The sequence below is a fragment of the Pelobates fuscus genome, chromosome 9 (assembly GCF_036172605.1).
Source record: "Pelobates fuscus isolate aPelFus1 chromosome 9, aPelFus1.pri, whole genome shotgun sequence".
NCBI lineage: Eukaryota > Metazoa > Chordata > Amphibia > Anura > Pelobatidae > Pelobates > Pelobates fuscus.
In genome coordinates, this window is record NC_086325.1 from 44,301,100 (window position 1) to 44,318,868 (window position 17,769).

The 17,769-nt window shown below is 38.3% G+C and overlaps 14 non-coding genes across 14 annotated transcripts; all 14 read left to right on the forward strand.

The window, feature by feature from the left end:
* Positions 1 to 108: 108 nt before the first annotated feature.
* TRNAR-UCG (transfer RNA arginine (anticodon UCG)) lies at positions 109 to 181 on the forward strand. The gene has a single exon. It is a non-coding gene; the product is annotated as a tRNA-Arg (tRNA).
* A 1,732-nt stretch (positions 182 to 1,913) lies between these two features.
* On the forward strand, positions 1,914 to 1,986 carry TRNAR-UCG (transfer RNA arginine (anticodon UCG)). Its single transcript has one exon. It is a non-coding gene; the product is annotated as a tRNA-Arg (tRNA).
* An 852-nt stretch (positions 1,987 to 2,838) lies between these two features.
* On the forward strand, positions 2,839 to 2,911 carry TRNAR-UCG (transfer RNA arginine (anticodon UCG)). Its single transcript has one exon. It is a non-coding gene; the product is annotated as a tRNA-Arg (tRNA).
* Positions 2,912 to 4,640: 1,729 nt separating this feature from the next.
* Positions 4,641 to 4,713, forward strand: TRNAR-UCG (transfer RNA arginine (anticodon UCG)). The gene has a single exon. It is a non-coding gene; the product is annotated as a tRNA-Arg (tRNA).
* A 1,782-nt stretch (positions 4,714 to 6,495) lies between these two features.
* On the forward strand, positions 6,496 to 6,568 carry TRNAR-UCG (transfer RNA arginine (anticodon UCG)). Its single transcript has one exon. It is a non-coding gene; the product is annotated as a tRNA-Arg (tRNA).
* A 1,778-nt stretch (positions 6,569 to 8,346) lies between these two features.
* Positions 8,347 to 8,419, forward strand: TRNAR-UCG (transfer RNA arginine (anticodon UCG)). Its single transcript has one exon. It is a non-coding gene; the product is annotated as a tRNA-Arg (tRNA).
* A 1,780-nt stretch (positions 8,420 to 10,199) lies between these two features.
* TRNAR-UCG (transfer RNA arginine (anticodon UCG)) lies at positions 10,200 to 10,272 on the forward strand. The gene has a single exon. It is a non-coding gene; the product is annotated as a tRNA-Arg (tRNA).
* Positions 10,273 to 11,127: 855 nt separating this feature from the next.
* Positions 11,128 to 11,200, forward strand: TRNAQ-UUG (transfer RNA glutamine (anticodon UUG)). The gene has a single exon. It is a non-coding gene; the product is annotated as a tRNA-Gln (tRNA).
* An 852-nt stretch (positions 11,201 to 12,052) lies between these two features.
* Positions 12,053 to 12,125, forward strand: TRNAR-UCG (transfer RNA arginine (anticodon UCG)). Its single transcript has one exon. It is a non-coding gene; the product is annotated as a tRNA-Arg (tRNA).
* An 852-nt stretch (positions 12,126 to 12,977) lies between these two features.
* TRNAR-UCG (transfer RNA arginine (anticodon UCG)) lies at positions 12,978 to 13,050 on the forward strand. Its single transcript has one exon. It is a non-coding gene; the product is annotated as a tRNA-Arg (tRNA).
* Positions 13,051 to 13,905: 855 nt separating this feature from the next.
* On the forward strand, positions 13,906 to 13,978 carry TRNAR-UCG (transfer RNA arginine (anticodon UCG)). The gene has a single exon. It is a non-coding gene; the product is annotated as a tRNA-Arg (tRNA).
* Positions 13,979 to 14,830: 852 nt separating this feature from the next.
* On the forward strand, positions 14,831 to 14,903 carry TRNAR-UCG (transfer RNA arginine (anticodon UCG)). The gene has a single exon. It is a non-coding gene; the product is annotated as a tRNA-Arg (tRNA).
* An 852-nt stretch (positions 14,904 to 15,755) lies between these two features.
* On the forward strand, positions 15,756 to 15,828 carry TRNAR-UCG (transfer RNA arginine (anticodon UCG)). The gene has a single exon. It is a non-coding gene; the product is annotated as a tRNA-Arg (tRNA).
* Positions 15,829 to 17,606: 1,778 nt separating this feature from the next.
* TRNAR-UCG (transfer RNA arginine (anticodon UCG)) lies at positions 17,607 to 17,679 on the forward strand. The gene has a single exon. It is a non-coding gene; the product is annotated as a tRNA-Arg (tRNA).
* The last annotated feature ends 90 nt before the right edge of the window (positions 17,680 to 17,769 follow it).

Sequence of the window (17,769 nt, forward strand, 5' to 3'; positions counted from 1 at the left end):
CAAAGGGAGGTTTCTCCAATTTTTTTCACAAGTTGAATCGCTTCTGCAATTTGTCATGCTATGTTTTTTCTTTTTCCCAGATACGCTGCCACACACACCCAAAATTGAGACCGCGTGGCCTAATGGATAAGGCGTCTGACTTCGAATCAGAAGATTGAGGGTTCGAGTCCCTTCGTGGTCGATGTTTATGAAGCTTCAAACACCAATGCAGAAGCCTGTCGTGTTCTTCTGAAAAGGGGCAAGTTTATTTGTTACTTTTAATGATAAAAATTGGTGCGTTTAACTCAATCAAACAACCCTATGATGGAAAATTACTACAAATATAAGATAAAGGACAGTTTCCTTCAAATCTTTTAAAGCAAACCTTTAAAAAAAAGTCATCAGAAACAGAGGGATATATTTGAAGAAGTTACCTGGTGGAAACACTGCTTTTAGCCATTGTTAGAGAAATGAAAACAGACAAATTCTTTGGAAATCATGCTATTTCTTTCTCATCAACTTATGCAAATCATTGGAATTTCCACTTATGCCAAAAAGAGAGAGCTCTGAAAGTGTGTTTCTAACAAAAGGCAGTTTTCTCTCTCAAATTGTTTCACAAGTTTGAAAAAAATGAAGGGGCAAGTTTATTTGTTACTTTTAATGATAAAAATTGGTGCGTTTAAAGGACCACTCTAGGCACCCAGACCACTTCAGCTTAATGAAGTGGTCTGGGTGCCAGGTCCAGCTAGGGTTAACTAATTGTTTTATAAACATAGCAGTTTCAGAGAAACTGCTATGTTTATCAATTAGTTAAGCCTTGCCCCTAATTCTCTAGTGGCTGTCTCACTGACAGCCGCTAGAGGCGCTTGCGTGATTCTCACTGTGAAAATCACAGTGAGAGCACGCAAGCGTCCATAGGAAAGCATTATGAATGCTTTCCTATGTGACCGGCTGAATGCGCGCGCAGCTCTTGCCGCGCGTGCGCATTCAGCCGACGGGGAGGAATGGAGGCGGAGAGGAGGAGGAGAGCTCCCCGCCCAGCGCTGGAAAAAGGTAAGTTTTTACCCCTTTCCCCTTTCCAGAGCCAGGCGGGAGTGGGTCCCTGAGGGTGGGGGCACCCTCAGGGCACTCTAGTGCCAGGAAAACGAGTATGCTTTCCTGGCACTAGAGTGGTCCTTTAACTAAATCAAACAACCCTATGATGGAAAATTACTACAAATATAAGATAAAGGACAGTTTCCTTCAAATCTTATAAAGCAAACCTTTAAATAAAAGTCATCAGAAACAGAGGGATATATTTGAAGAAGTTACCTGGTGGAAACACTGCTTTTAGCCATTGTTAGAGAAATGAAAACAGAAAAATTCTTTGGAAATCATGCTATTTCTTTCTCATCAACTTATGCAAATCATTGGAATTGCCACTTATGCCAAAAAGAGAGAGCTCTGAAAGTGTGTTTCTAACAAAAGGCAGTTTTCTCTCACAAATTGTTTCACAAGTTTGAAAAAAATGAAGCATCTGCATTAACTCCTAAAGGTGTCCATGTTTTCTGCCAAGTGACCTCATGGAAGAGGAGGATTCTGTTTTGGCTTGTCCTTCCACGTTGTTGTCGTCAAGTTTGAAGAATTGAAACATCTGCATTCCCTTCTAACAGTAGATTTCCTCTATTTGACTGAGCGGACAAATTCGGCTCTGCTCATTTCTGGGGAATCGAAAATCAAGATGTTGTTTTGCAAAGCTTTGCCTTTCTTCCATCGTTACTTAATCTATCTTTTAAAATTGCTGTCACTGCTTGAAAGAGTGTGCAGTAAGTGGTGCCTCTTTCGGACAAAGGGAGGTTTCTCCAATTTTTTTCACAAGTTGAATCGCTTCTGCAATTTGTCATGCTATGTTTTTTCTTTTTCCCAGATACGCTGCCACACACACCCAAAATTGAGACCGCGTGGCCTAATGGATAAGGCGTCTGACTTCGAATCAGAAGATTGAGGGTTCGAGTCCCTTCGTGGTCGATGTTTATGAAGCTTCAAACACCAATGCAGAAGCCTGTCATGTTCTTCTGAAAAGGGGCAAGTTTATTTGTTACTTTTAATGATAAAAATTGGTGCGTTTAACTAAATCAAACAACCCTATGATGGAAAATTACTACAACTATAAGATAAAGGACAGTTTCCTTCAAATCTTTTAAAGCAAACCTTTAAATAAAAGTCATCAGAAACAGAGGGATATATTTGAAGAAGTTACCTGGTGGAAACACTGCTTTTAGCCATTGTTAGAGAAATGAAAACAGAAAAATTCTTTGGAAATCATGCTATTTCTTTCTCATCAACTTATGCAAATCATTGGAATTGCCACTTATGCCAAAAAGAGAGAGCTCTGAAAGTGTGTTTCTAACAAAAGGCAGTTTTCTCTCTCAAATTGTTTCACAAGTTTGAAAAAAATGAAGCATCTGCATTAACTCCTAAAGGTGTCCATGTTTTCTGCCAAGTGACCTCATGGAAGAAGAGGATTCTGTTTTGGCTTGTCCTTCCACGTTGTTGTCAAGTTTGAAGAATTGAAACATCTGCATTCCCTTCTAACAGTAGATTTCCTCTATTTGACTGAGCGGACAAATTCGGCTCTGCTCATTTCTGGGGAATCGAAAATCAAGATGTTGTTTTGCAAAGCTTTGCCTTTCTTCCATCGTTACTTAATCCATCTTTTAAAATTGCTGTCACTGCTTGAAAGAGTGTGCAGTAAGTGGTGCCTCTTTCGGACAAAGGGAGGTTTCTCCAATTTTTTTCACAAGTTGAATCGCTTCTGCAATTTGTCATGCTATGTTTTTTCTTTTTCCCAGATAGGCTGCCACACACACCCAAAATTGAGACCGCGTGGCCTAATGGATAAGGCGTCTGACTTCGAATCAGAAGATTGAGGGTTCGAGTCCCTTCGTGGTCGATGTTTATGAAGCTTCAAACACCAATGCAGAAGCCTGTCATGTTCTTCTGAAAAGGGGCAAGTTTATTTGTTACTTTTAATGATAAAAATTGGTGCGTTTAACTCAATCAAACAACCCTATGATGGAAAATTAATACAAATATAAGATAAAGGACAGTTTCCTTCAAATCTTTTAAAGCAAACCTTTAAAAAAAAGTCATCAGAAACAGAGGGATATATTTGAAGAAGTTACCTGGTGGAAACACTGCTTTTAGCCATTGTTAGAGAAATGAAAACAGACAAATTCTTTGGAAATCATGCTATTTCTTTCTCATCAACTTATGCAAATCATTGGAATTGCCACTTATGCCAAAAAGAGAGAGCTCTGAAAGTGTGTTTCTAACAAAAGGCAGTTTTCTCTCTCAAATTGTTTCACAAGTTTGAAAAAAATGAAGGGGCAAGTTTATTTGTTACTTTTAATGATAAAAATTGGTGCGTTTAAAGGACCACTCTAGGCACCCAGACCACTTCAGCTTAATGAAGTGGTCTGGGTGCCAGGTCCAGCTAGGGTTAACTAATTGTTTTATAAACATAGCAGTTTCAGAGAAACTGCTATGTTTATCAATTAGTTAAGCCTTCCCCCTAATTCTCTAGTGGCTGTCTCACTGACAGCCGCTAGAGGCGCTTGCGTGATTCTCACTGTGAAAATCACAGTGAGAGCACGCAAGCGTCCATATTAAAGCATTATGAATGCTTTCCTATGTGACCGGCTGAATGCGCGCACAGCTCTTGCCGCGCGTGCGCATTCAGCCGACGGGGAGGAATGGAGGCGGAGAGGAGGAGGAGAGCTCCCCGAACAGCGCTGGAAAAAGGTAAGTTTTTACCCCTTTCCCCTTTCCAGAGCCGGGCGGGAGTGGGTCCCTGAGGGTGGGGGCACCCTCAGGGCACTCTAGTGCCAGGAAAACGAGTATGCTTTCCTGGCACTAGAGTGGTCCTTTAACTAAATCAAACAACCCTATGATGGAAAGTTACTACAAATATAAGATAAAGGACAGTTTCCTTCAAATCTTTTAAAGCAAACCTTTAAATAAAAGTCATCAGAAACAGAGGGATATATTTGAAGAAGTTACCTGGTGGAAACACTGCTTTTAGCCATTGTTAGAGAAATGAAAACAGAAAAATTCTTTGGAAATCATGCTATTTCTTTCTCATCAACTTATGCAAATCATTGGAATTGCCACTTATGCCAAAAAGAGAGAGCTCTGAAAGTGTGTTTCTAACAAAAGGCAGTTTTCTCTCTCAAATTGTTTCACAAGTTTGAAAAAAATGAAGCATCTGCATTAACTCCTAAAGGTGTCCATGTTTTCTGCCAAGTGACCTCATGGAAGAAGAGGATTCTGTTTTGGCTTGTCCTTCCACGTTGTTGTCAAGTTTGAAGAATTGAAACATCTGCATTCCCTTCTAACAGTAGATTTCCTCTATTTGACTGAGCGGACAAATTCGGCTCTGCTCATTTCTGGGGAATCGAAAATCAAGATGTTGTTTTGCAAAGCTTTGCCTTTCTTCCATCGTTACTTAATCTATCTTTTAAAATTGCTGTCACTGCTTGAAAGAGTGTGCAGTAAGTGGTGCCTCTTTCAGACAAATGGAGGTTTCTCCAATTTTTTTCACAAGTTGAATCGCTTCTGCAATTTGTCATGCTATGTTTTTTCTTTTTCCCAGATACGCTGCCACACACACCCAAAATTGAGACCGCGTGGCCTAATGGATAAGGCGTCTGACTTCGAATCAGAAGATTGAGGGTTCGAGTCCCTTCGTGGTCGATGTTTGTGAAGCTTCAAACACCAATGCAGAAGCCTGGCATGTCATGTTCTTCTGAAAAGGTGCAAGTTTCTTTGTTACTTTTAATGATAAAAATTGGTGCGTTTAACTAAATCAAACAACCCTATGATGGAAAATTACTACAAATATAAGATAAAGGACAGTTTCCTTCAAATCTTTTAAAGCAAACCTTTAAATAAAAGTCATCAGAAACAGAGGGATATATTTGAAGAAGTTACCTGGTGGAAACACTGCTTTTAGCCATTGTTAGAGAAATGAAAACAGAAAAATTCTTTGGAAATCATGCTATTTCTTTCTCATCAACTTATGCAAATCATTGGAATTGCCACTTATGCCAAAAAGAGAGAGCTCTGAAAGTGTGTTTCTAACAAAAGGCAGTTTTCTCTCTCAAATTGTTTCACAAGTTTGAAAAAAATGAAGCATCTGCATTAACTCCTAAAGGTGTCCATGTTTTCTGCCAAGTGACCTCATGGAAGAAGAGGATTCTGTTTTGGCTTGTCCTTCCACGTTGTTGTCAAGTTTGAAGAATTGAAACATCTGCATTCCCTTCTAACAGTAGATTTCCTCTATTTGACTGAGCGGACAAATTCGGCTCTGCTCATTTCTGGGGAATCGAAAATCAAGATGTTGTTTTGCAAAGCTTTGCCTTTCTTCCATCGTTACTTAATCCATCTTTTAAAATTGCTGTCACTGCTTGAAAGAGTGTGCAGTAAGTGGTGCATCTTTCGGACAAAGGGAGGTTTCTCCAATTTTTTTCACAAGTTGAATCGCTTCTGCAATTTGTCATGCTATGTTTTTTCTGTTTCCCAGATACGCTGCCACACACACCCAAAATTGAGACTGCGTGGCCTAATGGATAAGGCGTCTGACTTCGAATCAGAAGATTGAGGGTTCGAGTCCCTTCGTGGTTGATGTTTATGAAGCTTCAAACACCAATGCAGAAGCCTGTCATGTTCTTCTGAAAAGGGGCAAGTTTATTTGTTACTTTTAATGATAAAAATTGGTGCGTTTAACTAAATCAAACAACCCTATGATGGAAAATTACTACAAATATAAGACAAAGGACAGTTTCCTTCAAATCTTTTAAAGCAAACCTTTAAATAAAAGTCATCAGAAACAGAGGGATATATTTGAAGAAGTTACCTGGTGGAAACACTGCTTTTAGCCATTGTTAGAGAAATGAAAACAGAAAAATTCTTTGGAAATCATGCTATTTCTTTCTCATCAACTTATGCATATCATTGGAATTGCCACTTATGCCAAAAAGAGAGAGCTCTGAAAGTGTGTTTCTAACAAAAGGCAGTTTTCTCTCTCAAATTGTTTCACAAGTTTGAAAAAAATGAAGCATCTGCATTAACTCCTAAAGGTGTCCATGTTTTCTGCCAAGTGACCTCATGGAAGAAGAGGATTCTGTTTTGGCTTGTCCTTCCACGTTGTTGTCAAGTTTGAAGAATTGAAACATCTGCATTCCCTTCTAACAGTAGATTTCCTCTATTTGACTGAGCGGACAAATTCGGCTCTGCTCATTTCTGGGGAATCGAAAATCAAGATGTTGTTTTGCAAAGCTTTGCCTTTCTTCCATCGTTACTTAATCTATCTTTTAAAATTGCTGTCACTGCTTGAAAGAGTGTGCAGTAAGTGGTGCCTCTTTCGGACAAATGGAGGTTTCTCCAATTTTTTTCACAAGTTGAATCGCTTCTGCAATTTGTCATGCTATGTTTTTTCTTTTTCCCAGATACGCTGCCACACACACCCAAAATTGAGACCGCGTGGCCTAATGGATAAGGCGTCTGACTTCGAATCAGAAGATTGAGGGTTCGAGTCCCTTCGTGGTCGATGTTTGTGAAGCTTCAAACACCAATGCAGAAGCCTGGCATGTCATGTTCTTCTGAAAAGGTGCAAGTTTCTTTGTTACTTTTAATGATAAAAATTGGTGCGTTTAACTAAATCAAACAACCCTATGATGGAAAATTACTACAAATATAAGATAAAGGACAGTTTCCTTCAAATCTTTTAAAGCAAACCTTTAAATAAAAGTCATCAGAAACAGAGGGATATATTTGAAGAAGTTACCTGGTGGAAACACTGCTTTTAGCCATTGTTAGAGAAATGAAAACAGAAAAATTCTTTGGAAATCATGCTATTTCTTTCTCATCAACTTATGCAAATCATTGGAATTGCCACTTATGCCAAAAAGAGAGAGCTCTGAAAGTGTGTTTCTAACAAAAGGCAGTTTTCTCTCTCAAATTGTTTCACAAGTTTGAAAAAAATGAAGCATCTGCATTAACTCCTAAAGGTGTCCATGTTTTCTGCCAAGTGACCTCATGGAAGAAGAGGATTCTGTTTTGGCTTGTCCTTCCATGTTGTTGTCAAGTTTGAAGAATTGAAACATCTGCATTCCCTTCTAACAGTAGATTTCCTCTATTTGACTGAGCGGACAAATTCGGCTCTGCTCATTTCTGGGGAATCGAAAATCAAGATGTTGTTTTGCAAAGCTTTGCCTTTCTTCCATCGTTACTTAATCCATCTTTTAAAATTGCTGTCACTGCTTGAAAGAGTGTGCAGTAAGTGGTGCCTCTTTCGGACAAAGGGAGGTTTCTCCAATTTTTGGAGTTGAATCGCTTCTGCAATTTGTCATGCTATGTTTTTTCTTTTTCCCAGATACGCTGCCACACGCACCCAAAATTGAGACTGCGTGGCGTAATGGATGAGGCGTCTGACTTCGAATCAGAAGATTGAGGGTTCGAGTCCCTTCGTGGTCGATGTTTATGAAGCTTCAAACACCAATGCAGAAGCCTGTCATGTTCTTCTGAAAAGGGGCAAGTTTATTTGTTACTTTTAATGATAAAAATTGGTGCGTTTAACTAAATCAAACAACCCTATGATGGAAAAATACTACAAATATAAGATAAAGGACAGTTTCCTTCAAATCTTTTAAAGCAAACCTTTAAATAAAAGTCATCAGAAACAGAGGGATATATTTGAAGAAGTTACCTGGTGGAAACACTGCTTTTAGCCATTGTTAGAGAAATGAAAACAGAAAAATTCTTTGGAAATCATGCTATTTCTTTCTCATCAACTTATGCAAATCATTGGAATTGCCACTTATGCCAAAAAGAGAGAGCTCTGAAAGTGTGTTTCTAACAAAAGGCAGTTTTCTCTCTCAAATTGTTTCACAAGTTTGAAAAAAATGAAGCATCTGCATTAACTCCTAAAGGTGTCCATGTTTTCTGCCAAGTGACCTCATGGAAGAAGAGGATTCTGTTTTGGCTTGTCCTTCCACGTTGTTGTCAAGTTTGAAGAATTGAAACATCTGCATTCCCTTCTAACAGTAGATTTCCTCTATTTGACTGAGCGGACAAATTCGGCTCTGCTCATTTCTGGGGAATCGAAAATCAAGATGTTGTTTTGCAAAGCTTTGCCTTTCTTCCATCGTTACTTAATCCATCTTTTAAAATTGCTGTCACTGCTTGAAAGAGTGTGCAGTAAGTGGTGCCTCTTTCGAACAAAGGGAGGTTTCTCCAATTTTTTTCACAAGTTGAATCGCTTCTGCAATTTGTCATGCTATGTTTTTTCTTTTTCCCAGATACGCTGCCACACACACCCAAAATTGAGACCGCGTGGCCTAATGGATAAGGCGTCTGACTTCGAATCAGAAGATTGAGGGTTCGAGTCCCTTCGTGGTCGATGTTTATGAAGCTTCAAACACCAATGCAGAAGCCTGTCATGTTCTTCTGAAAAGGGGCAAATTTATTTGTTACTTTTAATGATAAAAATTGGTGCGTTTAACTAAATCAAACAACCCTATGATGGAAAATTACTACAAATATAAGATAAAGGACAGTTTCCTTCAAATCTTTTAAAGCAAACCTTTAAATAAAAGTCATCAGAAACAGAGGGATATATTTGAAGAAGTTACCTGGTGGAAACACTGCTTTTAGCCATTGTTAGAGAAATGAAAAGAGAAAAATTCTTTGGAAATCATGCTATTTCTTTCTCATCAACTTATGCAAATCATTGGAATTGCCACTTATGCCAAAAAGAGAGAGCTCTGAAAGTGTGTTTCTAACAAAAGGCAGTTTTCTCTCTCAAATTGTTTCACAAGTTTGAAAAAAATGAAGCATCTGCATTAACTCCTAAAGGTGTCCATGTTTTCTGCCAAGTGACCTCATGGAAGAGGAGGATTCTGTTTTGGCTTGTCCTTCCACGTTGTTGTCGTCAAGTTTGAAGAATTGAAACATCTGCATTCCCTTCTAACAGTAGATTTCCTCTATTTGACTGAGCGGACAAATTCGGCTCTGCTCATTTCTGGGGAATCGAAAATCAAGATGTTGTTTTGCAAAGCTTTGCCTTTCTTCCATCGTTACTTAATCCATCTTTTAAAATTGCTGTCACTGCTTGAAAGAGTGTGCAGTAAGTGGTGCCTCTTTCGGACAAAGGGAGGTTTCTCCAATTTTTTTCACAAGTTGAATCGCTTTTGCAATTTGTCATGCTATGTTTTTTCTTTTTCCCAGATACGCTGCCACACATACCCAAAATTGAGACCGCGTGGCCTAATGGATAAGGCGTCTGACTTCAAATCAGAAGATTGAGAGTTCGAGTCCCTTCGTGGTCGATGTTTATGAAGTTTCAAACACCAATGCAGAAGCCTGTCATGTTCTTCTGAAAAGGGGCAAGTTTATTTGTTACTTTTAATGATAAAAATTGGTGCGTTTAACTAAATCAAACAACCCTATGATGGAAAATTACTACAAATATAAGATAAAGGACAGTTTCCTTCAAATCTTTTAAAGCAAACCTTTAAATAAAAGTCATCAGAAACAGAGGGATATATTTGAAGAAGTTACCTGGTGGAAACACTGCTTTTAGCCATTGTTAGAGAAATGAAAACAGAAAAATTCTTTGGAAATCATGCTATTTCTTTCTCATCAACTTATGCAAATCATTGGAATTGCCACTTATGCCAAAAAGAGAGAGCTCTGAAAGTGTGTTTCTAACAAAAGGCAGTTTTCTCTCTCAAATTGTTTCACAAGTTTGAAAAAAATGAAGCATCTGCATTAACTCCTAAAGGTGTCCATGTTTTCTGCCAAGTGACCTCATGGAAGAAGAGGATTCTGTTTTGGCTTGTCCTTCCACGTTGTTGTCAAGTTTGAAGAATTGAAACATCTGCATTCCCTTCTAACAGTAGATTTCCTCTATTTGACTGAGCGGACAAATTCGGCTCTGCTCATTTCTGGGGAATCGAAAATCAAGATGTTGTTTTGCAAAGCTTTGCCTTTCTTCCATAGTTACTTAATCCATCTTTTAAAATTGCTGTCACTGCTTGAAAGAGTGTGCAGTAAGTGGTGCCTCTTTCGGACAAAGGGAGGTTTCTCCAATTTTTTTCACAAGTTGAATCGCTTCTGTAATTTGTCATGCTATGTTTTTTCTTTTTCCCAGATACGCTGCCACACACACCCAAAATTGAGACCGCGTGGCCTAATGGATAAGGCGTCTGACTTCGAATCAGAAGATTGAGGGTTCGAGTCCCTTCGTGGTCGATGTTTATGAAGCTTCAAACACCAATGCAGAAGCCTGTCATGTTCTTCTGAAAAGGGGCAAGTTTATTTGTTACTTTTAATGATAAAAATTGGTGCGTTTAACTAAATCAAACAACCCTATGATGGAAAATTACTACAAATATAAGATAAAGGACAGTTTCCTTCAAATCTTTTAAAGCAAACCTTTAAATAAAAGTCATCAGAAACAGAGGGATATATTTGAAGAAGTTACCTGGTGGAAACACTGCTTTTAGCCATTGTTAGAGAAATGAAAACAGAAAAATTCTTTGGAAATCATGCTATTTCTTTCTCATCAACTTATGCAAATCATTGGAATTGCCACTTATGCCAAAAAGAGAGAGCTCTGAAAGTGTGTTTCTAACAAAAGGCAGTTTTCTCTCTCAAATTGTTTCACAAGTTTGAAAAAAATGAAGCATCTGCATTAACTCCTAAAGGTGTCCATGTTTTCTGCCAAGTGACCTCATGGAAGAGGAGGATTCTGTTTTGGCTTGTCCTTCCACGTTGTTGTCGTCAAGTTTGAAGAATTGAAACATCTGCATTCCCTTCTAACAGTAGATTTCCTCTATTTGACTGAGCGGACAAATTCGGCTCTGCTCATTTCTGGGGAATCGAAAATCAAGATGTTGTTTTGCAAAGCTTTGCCTTTCTTCCATCGTTACTTAATCCATCTTTTAAAATTGCTGTCACTGCTTGAAAGAGTGTGCAGTAAGTGGTGCCTCTTTCGGACAAAGGGAGGTTTCTCCAATTTTTTTCACAAGTTGAATCGCTTTTGCAATTTGTCATGCTATGTTTTTTCTTTTTCCCAGATACGCTGCCACACACACCCAAAATTGAGACCGCGTGGCCTAATGGATAAGGCGTCCGACTTTGAATCAGAAGATTGAGGGTTCGAGTCCCTTCGTGGTCGATGTTTATGAAGCTTCAAACACCAATGCAGAAGCCTGTCATGTTCTTCTGAAAAGGGGCAAGTTTATTTGTTACTTTTAATGATAAAAATTGGTGCGTTTAACTAAATCAAACAACCCTATGATGGAAAATTACTACAAATATAAGATAAAGGACAGTTTCCTTCAAATCTTTTAAAGCAAACCTTTAAATAAAAGTCATCAGAAACAGAGGGATATATTTGAAGAAGTTACCTGGTGGAAACACTGCTTTTAGCCATTGTTAGAGAAATGAAAACAGAAAAATTCTTTGGAAATCATGCTATTTCTTTCTCATCAACTTATGCAAATCATTGGAATTGCCACTTATGCCAAAAAGAGAGAGCTCTGAAAGTGTGTTTCTAACAAAAGGCAGTTTTCTCTCTCAAATTGTTTCACAAGTTTGAAAAAAATGAAGCATCTGCATTAACTCCTAAAGGTGTCCATGTTTTCTGCCAAGTGACCTCATGGAAGAAGAGGATTCTGTTTTGGCTTGTCCTTCCACGTTGTTGTCAAGTTTGAAGAATTGAAACATCTGCATTCCCTTCTAACAGTAGATTTCCTCTATTTGACTGAGCGGACAAATTCGGCTCTGCTCATTTCTGGGGAATCGAAAATCAAGATGTTGTTTTGCAAAGCTTTGCCTTTCTTCCATCGTTACTTAATCCATCTTTTAAAATTGCTGTCACTGCTTGAAAGAGTGTGCAGTAAGTGGTGCCTCTTTCGGACAAAGGGAGGTTTCTCCAATTTTTTTCACAAGTTGAATCGCTTCTGCAATTTGTCATGCTATGTTTTTTCTTTTTCCCAGATACGCTGCCACACACACCCAAAATTGAGACCGCGTGGCCTAATGGATAAGGTGTCTGACTTCGAATCAGAAGATTGAGGGTTCGAGTCCCTTCGTGGTCGATGTTTATGAAGCTTCAAACACTAATGCAGAAGCCTGTCATGTTCTTCTGAAAAGGGGCAAGTTTATTTGTTACTTTTAATGATAAAAATTGGTGCGTTTAACTAAATCAAACAACCCTATGATGGAAAATTACTACAAATATAAGATAAAGGACAGTTTCCTTCAAATCTTTTAAAGCAAACCTTTAAATAAAAGTCATCAGAAACAGAGGGATATATTTGAAGAAGTTACCTGGTGGAAACACTGCTTTTAGCCATTGTTAGAGAAATGAAAACAGAAAAATTCTTTGGAAATCATGCTATTTCTTTCTCATCAACTTATGCAAATCATTGGAATTGCCACTTATGCCAAAAAGAGAGAGCTCTGAAAGTGTGTTTCTAACAAAAGGCAGTTTTCTCTCTCAAATTGTTTCACAAGTTTGAAAAAAATGAAGCATCTGCATTAACTCCTAAAGGTGTCCATGTTTTCTGCCAAGTGACCTCATGGAAGAAGAGGATTCTGTTTTGGCTTGTCCTTCCACGTTGTTGTCAAGTTTGAAGAATTGAAACATCTGCATTCCCTTCTAACAGTAGATTTCCTCTATTTGACTGAGCGGACAAATTCGGCTCTGCTCATTTCTGGGGAATCGAAAATCAAGATGTTGTTTTGCAAAGCTTTGCCTTTCTTCCATCGTTACTTAATCTATCTTTTAAAATTGCTGTCACTGCTTGAAAGAGTGTGCAGTAAGTGGTGCCTCTTTCGGACAAAGGGAGGTTTCTCCAATTTTTTTCACAAGTTGAATCGCTTCTGCAATTTGTCATGCTATGTTTTTTCTTTTTCCCAGATACGCTGCCACACGCACCCAAAATTGAGACTGCGTGGCCTAATGGATAAGGCGTCTGACTTCGAATCAGAAGATTGAGGGTTCGAGTCCCTTCGTGGTCGATGTTGATGAAGCTTCAAACACCAATGCAGAAGCTTGTCATGTTCTTCTGAAAAGGGGCAAGTTTATTTGTTACTTTTAATGATAAAAATTGGTGCGTTTAACTAAATCAATTAACCCTATGATGGAAAATTACTACAAATATAAGATAAAGGACAGTTTCCTTCAAATCTTTTAAAGCAAACCTTTAAATAAAAGTCATCAGAAACAGAGGGATATATTTGAAGAAGTTACCTGGTGGAAACACTGCTTTTAGCCATTGTTAGAGAAATGAAGACAGAAAAATTCTTTGGAAATCATGCTATTTCTTTCTCATCAACTTATGCAAATCATTGGAATTGCCACTTATGCCAAAAAGAGAGAGCTCTGAAAGTGTGTTTCTAACAAAAGGCAGTTTTCTCTCTCAAATTGTTTCACAAGTTTGAAAAAAATGAAGCATCTGCATTAACTCCTAAAGGTGTCCATGTTTTCTGCCAAGTGACCTCATGGAAGAGGAGGATTCTGTTTTGGCTTGTCCTTCCACGTTGTTGTCGTCAAGTTTGAAGAATTGAAACATCTGCATTCCCTTCTAACAGTAGATTTCCTCTATTTGACTGAGCGGACAAATTCGGCTCTGCTCATTTCTGGGGAATCGAAAATCAAGATGTTGTTTTGCAAAGCTTTGCCTTTCTTCCATCGTTACTTAATCCATCTTTTAAAATTGCTGTCACTGCTTGAAAGAGTGTGCAGTAAGTGGTGCCTCTTTCGGACAAAGGGAGGTTTCTCCAATTTTTTTCACAAGTTGAATCGCTTCTGCAATTTGTCATGCTATGTTTTTTCTTTTTCCCAGATACGCTGCCACACACACCCAAAATTGAGACCGCGTGGCCTAATGGATAAGGCGTCTGACTTCGAATCAGAAGATTGAGGGTTCGAGTCCCTTCGTGGTCGATGTTTATGAAGCTTCAAACACCAATGCAGAAGCCTGTCATGTTCTTCTGAAAAGGGGCAAGTTTATTTGTTACTTTTAATGATAAAAATTGGTGCGTTTAACTAAATCAAACAACCCTATGATGGAAAATTACTACAAATATAAGATAAAGGACAGTTTCCTTCAAATCTTTTAAAGCAAACCTTTAAATAAAAGTCATCAGAAACAGAGGGATATATTTGAAGAAGTTACCTGGTGGAAACACTGCTTTTAGCCATTGTTAGAGAAATGAAAACAGAAAAATTCTTTGGAAATCATGCTATTTCTTTCTCATCAACTTATGCAAATCATTGGAATTGCCACTTATGCCAAAAAGAGAGAGCTCTGAAAGTGTGTTTCTAACAAAAGGCAGTTTTCTCTCTCAAATTGTTTCACAAGTTTGAAAAAAATGAAGCATCTGCATTAACTCCTAAAGGTGTCCATGTTTTCTGCTAAGTGACCTCATGGAAGAAGAGGATTCTGTTTTGGCTTGTCCTTCCACGTTGTTGTCAAGTTTGAAGAATTGAAACATCTGCATTCCCTTCTAACAGTAGATTTCCTCTATTTGACTGAGCGGACAAATTCGGCTCTGCTCATTTCTGGGGAATCGAAAATCAAGATGTTGTTTTGCAAAGCTTTGCCTTTCTTCCATCGTTACTTAATCCATCTTTTAAAATTGCTGTCACTGCTTGAAAGAGTGTGCAGTAAGTGGTGCCTCTTTCGGACAAAGGGAGGTTTCTCCAATTTTTTTCACAAGTTGAATCGCTTCTGCAATTTGTCATGCTATGTTTTTTCTTTTTCCCAGATACGCTGCCACACACACCCAAAATTGAGACCGCGTGGCCTAATGGATAAGGCGTCTGACTTCGAATCAGAAGATTGAGGGTTCGAGTCCCTTCGTGGTCGATGTTTATGAAGCTTCAAACACCAATGCAGAAGCCTGTCATGTTCTTCTGAAAAGGGGCAAGTTTATTTGTTACTTTTAATGATAAAAATTGGTGCGTTTAACTAAATCAAACAACCCTATGATGGAAAATTACTACAAATATAAGATAAAGGACAGTTTCCTTCAAATCTTTTAAAGCAAACCTTTAAATAAAAGTCATCAGAAACAGAGGGATATATTTGAAGAAGTTACCTGGTGGAAACACTGCTTTTAGCCATTGTTAGAGAAATGAAAACAGAAAAATTCTTTGGAAATCATGCTATTTCTTTCTCATCAACTTATGCAAATCATTGGAATTGCCACTTATGCCAAAAAGAGAGAGCTCTGAAAGTGTGTTTCTAACAAAAGGCAGTTTTCTCTCTCAAATTGTTTCACAAGTTTGAAAAAAATGAAGCATCTGCATTAACTCCTAAAGGTGTCCATGTTTTCTGCCAAGTGACCTCATGGAAGAAGAGGATTCTGTTTTGGCTTGTCCTTCCACGTTGTTGTCAAGTTTGAAGAATTGAAACATCTGCATTCCCTTCTAACAGTAGATTTCCTCTATTTGACTGAGCGGACAAATTTGGCTCTGCTCATTTCTGGGGAATCGAAAATCAAGATGTTGTTTTGCAAAGCTTTGCCTTTCTTCCATCGTTACTTAATCTATCTTTAAAAATTGCTGTCACTGCTTGAAAGAGTGTGCAGTAAGTGGTGCCTCTTTCGGACAAAGGGAGGTTTCTCCAATTTTTTTCACAAGTTGAATCGCTTCTGCAATTTGTCATGCTATGTTTTTTCTTTTTCCCAGATACGCTGCCACACGCACCCAAAATTGAGACTGCGTGGCCTAATGGATAAGGCGTCTGACTTCGAATCAGAAGATTGAGGGTTCGAGTCCCTTCGTGGTCGATGTTGATGAAGCTTCAAACACCAATGCAGAAGCCTGTCATGTTCTTCTGAAAAGGGGCAAGTTTATTTGTTACTTTTAATGATAAAAATTGGTGCGTTTAACTAAATCAATTAACCCTATGATGGAAAATTACTACAAATATAAGATAAAGGACAGTTTCCTTCAAATCTTTTAAAGCAAACCTTTAAATAAAAGTCATCAGAAACAGAGGGATATATTTGAAGAAGTTACCTGGTGGAAACACTGCTTTTAGCCATTGTTAGAGAAATGAAGACAGAAAAATTCTTTGGAAATCATGCTATTTCTTTCTCATCAACTTATGCAAATCATTGGAATTGCCACTTATGCCAAAAAGAGAGAGCTCTGAAAGTGTGTTTCTAACAAAAGGCAGTTTTCTCTCTCAAATTGTTTCACAAGTTTGAAAAAAATGAAGCATCTGCATTAACTCCTAAAGGTGTCCATGTTTTCTGCCAAGTGACCTCATGGAAGAAGAGGATTCTGTTTTGGCTTGTCCTTCCACGTTGTTGTCAAGTTTGAAGAATTGAAACATCTGCATTCCCTTCTAACAGTAGATTTCCTCTATTTGACTGAGCGGACAAATTCGGCTCTGCTCATTTCTGGGGAATCGAAAATCAAGATGTTGTTTTGCAAAGCTTTGCCTTTCTTCCATCGTTACTTAATCTATCTTTTAAAATTGCTGTCACTGCTTGAAAGAGTGTGCAGGAAGTGGTGCCTCTTTCGGACAAAGGGAGGTTTCTCCAATTTTTTTCACAAGTTGAATCGCTTCTGCAATTTGTCATGCTATGTTTTTTCTTTTTCCCAGATACGCTGCCACACGCACCCAAAATTGAGACTGCGTGGCGTAATGGATGAGGCGTCTGACTTCGAATCAGAAGATTGAGGGTTCGAGTCCCTTCGTGGTCGATGTTTATGAAGCTTCAAACACCAATGCAGAAGCCTGTCATGTTCTTCTGAAAAGGGGCAAGTTTATTTGTTACTTTTAATGATAAAAATTGGTGCGTTTAACTAAATCAAACAACCCTATGATGGAAAATTACTACAAATATAAGATAAAGGACAGTTTCCTTCAAATCTTTTAAAGCAAACCTTTAAATAAAAGTCATCAGAAACAGAGGGATATATTTGAAGAAGTTACCTGGTGGAAACACTGCTTTTAGCCATTGTTAGAGAAATGAAAACAGAAAAATTCTTTGGAAATCATGCTATTTCTTTCTCATCAACTTATGCAAATCATTGGAATTGCCACTTATGCCAAAAAGAGAGAGCTCTGAAAGTGTGTTTCTAACAAAAGGCAGTTTTCTCTCTCAAATTGTTTCACAAGTTTGAAAAAAAATGAAGCATCTGCATTAACTCCTAAAGGTGTCCATGTTTTCTGCCAAGTGACCTCATGGAAGAAGAGGATTCTGTTTTGGCTTGTCCTTCCACGTTGTTGTCAAGTTTGAAGAATTGAAACATCTGCATTCCCTTCTAACAGTAGATTTCCTCTATTTGACTGAGCGGACAAATTCGGCTCTGCTCATTTCTGGGGAATCGAAAATCAAGATGTTGTTTTGCAAAGCTTTGCCTTTCTTCCATCGTTACTTAATCCATCTTTTAAAATTGCTGTCACTGCTTGAAAGAGTGTGCAGTAAGTGGTGCCTCTTTCGGACAAAGGGAGGTTTCTCCAATTTTTTTCACAAGTTGAATCGCTTCTGCAATTTGTCATGCTATGTTTTTTCTTTTTCCCAGATACGCTGCCACACACACCCAAAATTGAGACCGCGTGGCCTAATGGATAAGGTGTCTGACTTCGAATCAGAAGATTGAGGGTTCGAGTCCCTTCGTGGTCGATGTTTATGAAGCTTCAAACACCAATGCAGAAGCCTGTCATGTTCTTCTGAAAAGGGGCAAGTTTATTTGTTACTTTTAATGATAAAAAT